The sequence below is a fragment of the Prunus avium genome, chromosome 2 (assembly GCF_965620075.1).
Source record: "Prunus avium chromosome 2, drPruAviu1.hap1.1, whole genome shotgun sequence".
NCBI lineage: Eukaryota > Viridiplantae > Streptophyta > Magnoliopsida > Rosales > Rosaceae > Prunus > Prunus avium.
Genome location: NC_142285.1, coordinates 7,864,840 through 7,870,609, shown reverse-complemented (window position 1 = coordinate 7,870,609; position 5,770 = coordinate 7,864,840). Strand labels below are relative to the sequence as shown.

The 5,770-nt window shown below is 39.6% G+C and overlaps 1 non-coding gene across 1 annotated transcript; it reads left to right on the top strand.

The window, feature by feature from the left end:
• The first annotated feature begins 3,077 nt into the window (after positions 1-3,077).
• On the top strand, positions 3,078-3,184 carry LOC148296392 (small nucleolar RNA R71). The gene has a single exon (XR_015834264.1). It is a non-coding gene; the product is annotated as a small nucleolar RNA R71 (small nucleolar RNA).
• Positions 3,185-5,770: the final 2,586 nt, after the last annotated feature.

Here is a 5,770-nt window from a genome sequence, read left to right as displayed (position 1 = left end):
CAATAGCAAAGTCAGAGGCATCACACATTATTTCAAATGGTAAAGACCAATCCGGAGCTATGATAATAGGGGCTGAAGTTAGCTCCCTCTTCAAGGTAGAAAAAGCTTCCATGCAAGCTTCATTAAACTCAAAAACAGCATCCTTAGCAAGGAGATTACACAATGGCCTTGTAATGCTTGAGAAATTTTTGATGAACCTTCTATAGAATCCCGCATGACCTAGAAAGCTTCTAATTCCTTTAACAGAGGTAGGGGGTGGAAGATTTGAGATGAGGTCGATCTTGGCTTTATCCACTTCGATTCCCTTGCTTGAAATCACATGGCCTAGTACAATGCCTTGTCTCACCATGAAGTGACACTTCTCCCAATTCAAAATCAGATTTGTTTCCTGGCATCTTTTAAGCACTAGAGACAAGTGGTGAAGACAATTATCAAAAGAGGAACCAAAAACTGAAAAATCATCCATAAATACCTCAATGAATCGTTCCACCATATCTGAAAAGATTGACATCATGCATCTTTGGAAAGTTGCTGGGGCATTGCACAAACCGAATGGCATCCTTCTATAAGCAAACGTACCAAATGGGCATGTGAATGTGGTTTTCTCTTGGTCTTCCGGAGCAATGGGAATTTGATTATAACCTGAAAAACCATCAAGAAAACAATAGTAAGCATGGCCAGATAAACGTTCAAGCATTTGATCAATAAAAGGCAAGGGGAAATGATCTTTTCGAGTGGATGTGTTCAACTTCCTGTAATCAATGCAAACTCTCCAACCAGTGACAGTTCGTGTAGGAACTAGCTCATTCTTCTCATTCTTCACAACGGTGATTCCGGACTTCTTTGGAACAACTTGCACAGGGCTCACCCACTTAGAATCTGAAATTGGGTAGATGATTCCTACATCGAGTAGCTTTAAAACTTCAGCTCTAACCACCTTTTTCATGTTGGGATTTAGCCTCCTTTGGGCATCACGAGATGGTTTGCTGTCTTCTTCCATTAAAATCCGGTGCATGCACATGCTTGGACTAATTCCTTTGATGTCTGCTATGGTCCACCCAATGGCTGTTTTATGCTCTTTTAGAACTTTAATTAAGCTCTCTTCTTCATGTGAGGAGAGACCTGCAGCAATTATAACAGGGAGAGTGTCGTTAGCACCCAAATATGTATATTTAAGATTATTGGGAAGAGGTTTAAGTTCTAGCTTTGGTGGGATGACAATGGATGGCTCCAATTTCGTGGATGATGGTCCAAGAGGCTCGATTGGTGGCCTAAAGGATGGTGGGTATGGCGGAAACACTTCTAAGGCAGCCACCACTTCTTGGAACTCCGGTTCACAAAGATCTTCCTCTTCTTGTGTTAAGACAGCTTCTAGAGCATCATTAGACTTTCTCTTCAAAATTATGGAAGAAACCTCATGATCCACAACATCAATTGAAAAGCAAGAATCAAGAGAGATAGAAGGTTGAGATAGAGCATTAAGCATTTTAAATTCAACAGTTTCACCCAAAACAGTCATGGAGAGGGTGCTATCTTTCACTTTGATGATTGTGTCTGCAGTGGCCATGAATGGCCTGCCTAGGAGAATGGGATCAACACGATCTCCATTTGGATTGTCTTCCATGTCCATCACTACAAAATCAGCAGGGAGAATTAGTGTATTAACTTGAACTAGAATATCTTCTACGATACCTTTTGGATATTTTATAGAATGATCAGCTAGTTCAAGTCGCATTGAAGTCTTCTTCATCCCTTCTAAGCCAAGCTCTTGATAAACTGAATATGGCAAAACATTGATGCTTGCTCCCAAGTCCAACATGGCTCTTCCAACCTTCTTGCCTCCAATGTTAATGGGAATGTCAAAGCTGCCAGGATCATCTAGTTTTGGTGGAAGCTTCCTTTGCAACACAGCACTTACATTCTGGTCGAGCTTTACTCCTTCATTTGGAGCGAAATTGAGCTTGTGAGTTTTCAAGTCCTTGATGAATTTTCCATATGCAGGAATCTGTTCAATAAGATCAAGCAAAGGCAAATTGATATTAACTTTACTCAAAATATCATAAATCTCTTTAAAAGCCTTATCTTGCTTTGCTTTCTTAAGACGGCCTGGAATTGGAATCTGTGGAACATATGGAGCGGGTGGCACGTATCTATCTTCTTGAAGATGTGGTGGCACAAATTTGTCATCCCTTTTATGCAATTGGAATTGATCGGATTTCTGAGAATCTGATTTGGCCTTAGGAGCAGATTGAGAAGTTTTGAGTTGTTCTCCTTCCGTGGCCATGGTCTCCTCCTCTTCATTTTCTACAATCACAACATCATTTGAAAGATTAGAATCATCTTTATTATCAATGATCTTACCTGATCTGAGCACATGAATGGCCTTGGCTTCTGGGTTCTTTGGATTGATCTCAGTTTGGCTTGGCCATTTCCCAGGCTGTCTTTGAGTTATTTCAGCAGCTATTTGGCCTAATTGGACTTCCAATTTGGAGATGGCAGCTTGTGTAGTTTGCTGAAAATTGGATTGGTTGATTGCCATCTGCTTCACTATATCTTCCAATGATGATGATGATTGTTGTGGTCTTTGGAATGAAGGGGGATTTGCTTGATTCTGGGTATTTCTCCATGAAAAGTTTGGATGATTTCTCCAACCTGGATTATAACTTTGAGAGTATGGATCATTTCTTGGACCTTGGTTGTAGGAATTTACCAACTTAGCTTGTTCTTGCACAAATTCTGGATATCCAGCCCCAAGTGGACAAGCAGTGGTAGCATGGTCATGAGTTTCACAGATGCTACACACTTCCTTCGGAGGGCTTCTTGAGTTTAATGCAAGAAGAGCATCTAGCTTTTGTTCCAGTTTTGAAATCTGCACACTAGAAGCATCATTAGAACCACTAATAACACGTTTACCTCTTGTATCCGTATGTTGGGTCTCCATTGCTATCTCCTAAAAGAGTTCGTACGTTTCTTCTGGAGTTTTGGTTTTAAAAGAACCACCTGCAAAATTGGTGACTATATTATGACTAGAAGGGGTTAGTCCTTTATAAAACATACGCATTTGAAGCTTCAATGGAATCCCATGATGAGGACATTGGTTGAGCAACCCATTGAATCTCTCCCATGCTTCACAAAACGATTCATCATCTTGCTGTGCAAATAACAAGATCTTGTCCCTAAGCATGTCGGTCTTTTGCGTGGAGAAGTATTTTTCCAGGAACTTCTTTTGAATGGCAGACCATGTAGTGAGTGAACCAGGCTTCAAAGAATTCAACCAATACTTCGCCTTATCCTTTAAAGTGTATGGAAACACTCTCATTCGAAGTTGATCTTCTGTCACACCTGTCAAGGGAAAAGAACTCACAACATTAAAAATATCCTTTATATGAGTTAATGGATCTTCATTAGGTAAACCATAAAAGGAAGGCAACATATTAAGATGAGAAGATTTAAGCTCATAGTTTCGAGCTACAGTGGGCAGCGAAATGCTTGAAGGAGATGCTGGAATTGTTGGGATATCAAGTTCTCCCATTAACTCAATGGCAGCCATCATTTCTTCTTCTTCTTGGTCTGAACTTGCTTCCGAATTTGAAGGTGAAGAACCAGGAAGTTCAGTGTGGAGAGCAAGACTTGTAAATGTAGCAAGAGCTTGCTCTTTTTCAGTTGACAACTCCCTTTCTAGACGATTCTGAATTTCAGAGGTCACACGATTCGGTTGCAATGATGGTCCTGCGTTAAAAGATCTGGAACGTTGGAACGAAGACCTCACTTGTTCAAGGAATGGCCTGTTAGACATAAACTACCTGAAACAGAAAATTAGATTAATTAGAAACACTAAAAAGAATAGGGTAACCTTGGGCACATAACCAGGGAAGAACTTTCGTTCAGTCCCCGGCAACGGCGCCAAAATTTGTTGTTAATAATATGTTAACTCGCAATTGTACGGGGCAATTAGTAGTATAGCAAGACAAGTACGAGGTCGTACCCACGAAGACTGAGAAGTTCAAATTAGTTATGTACTTTAGATTACCAAATTCAAGAAGTTAGGAAGTTAAATCTAAAACAGAATTTAAAGCAAGAGTGAGTTTGAAAACAAATGCAGCAAGATTAAAATGAACTTTGAAGTGAGAATGCTTGTGATTATAGAAAGAAATGAACAAACTGAAATTGCAACGGAAAGCAAGTAAACAAAAGTAACAAAGGGTGGTTTTGAAGGTTAAAACACAGGTTTGGAGACTAGGGCATTCGATTCACCATAACAATTCAATTCTGGGTTATAAAGATTCAAGTAACAAGTCTAATTCAGATTCAAAGATTGATTCTAGCTAAAGTATGATTAAGCCATGGTGTGTGGTCATAACCTTGTGTTCCTAATTCCCTAATTTGATCATTTGTTGTCTAACCTAAAATTAAGCATTAGGAACCCATTAAGCATAGAAGAACATTTTAAACAACCAAGTATGTATCTAATCCCTGTTGTCGAATGTCCATACATACTCTTCCTATTCATAGTTCAATTCGAATTAAAGCATGGTGTATACTCTTAATTCAAACCAAGATAGTTAACAAACAAGTTCTAATGGTGATCAATCATTCAAACAAGCATGTTAACTTATAAGCATAATGAATAAGAACATGAATCATGAATCAAACTTGAAACTCCAAACTTATAAACCCAGAATATTCATGTTAGGTTACATCGAAGCCCTAGTTATGGATTTAGCTACTCATAATGGAAAAGAGACTTGAACAGAAATGAGAAAACATAATGAATGCAATAAGAGTAGAAAAACCCTTTTTCTGAAGTTCTTGTGGTGTCCAAGGCTTCTCCAAGTGCTTCTCCACTTCTAATGCTTCTCCAAGAGCTTCCCCACTTCTAGAAAGATGTATGAAGGATATGGAGGTGATTTGGGATGAGTTTGAGTGAGTGGTGATGGCTAACGAAGATGAAATTCGTAGGGAAATGGAAGAGAAGTTTGCTGGAGTTGTTTTGGTGATTGTTGGAGTGTTTGGGATTGTGAGAGTGTTTGAGGATGGTTGGAGTGAATTGTGGGGGTTGTGAATCTCAGGATTTGTTGTGTCTTGAATGTGGAATGGATGTGGTATTTATAGGGATAGGGGAGTGATAAATCTGAATTCAATATGGCTAATGCATACAACACTTTCATTATAAAAGATGAATTGGTTGATGCACTTCACTAATGCATACAACACTTGCATTATAAAATTTGAATTGGTTGATGCACTTCACCAATAAATCCCACCAGCAGCCCTAGCTCATATTCATGTCACCATGACCAAGCTTCCAACCAGCTACAATAGCTCATGCCTAGCTCACCATGACCAAGCTTCCAACCAGCTCATCCTCATGTCAGCATGACCAGCAACTTCTTGGGCTTACGAATTGGGCTAGGCTGAATCAAATGAAGACTTTAAGATGTCTATTGTGAAGTTCAGAATGTGTATGATCCAACCACACAAGTATTGGCCCAATCCAAGCTCGGAGGAGGAAGTTAAGGCCGAAACAAATTGCTAACTCGTTTTGCTCGCTGACAAAAATCCATCCTGAGCATGGTTCTGTGTTTGCTAGGTTACGGACTCCAGAGTTATCCAATGGGGCTGAATTTGGGATATGTTATAGTACACACCCATGGGAACAACTTTCATGAAGCATACGGCCTCATCCGAGCTGTGTAGGTTGCTGAAATAGATCTTGCAATGTGACCCACGAAACTGAACTGTAGGAAAAATGAGTTTGTCTTTAAGCTCT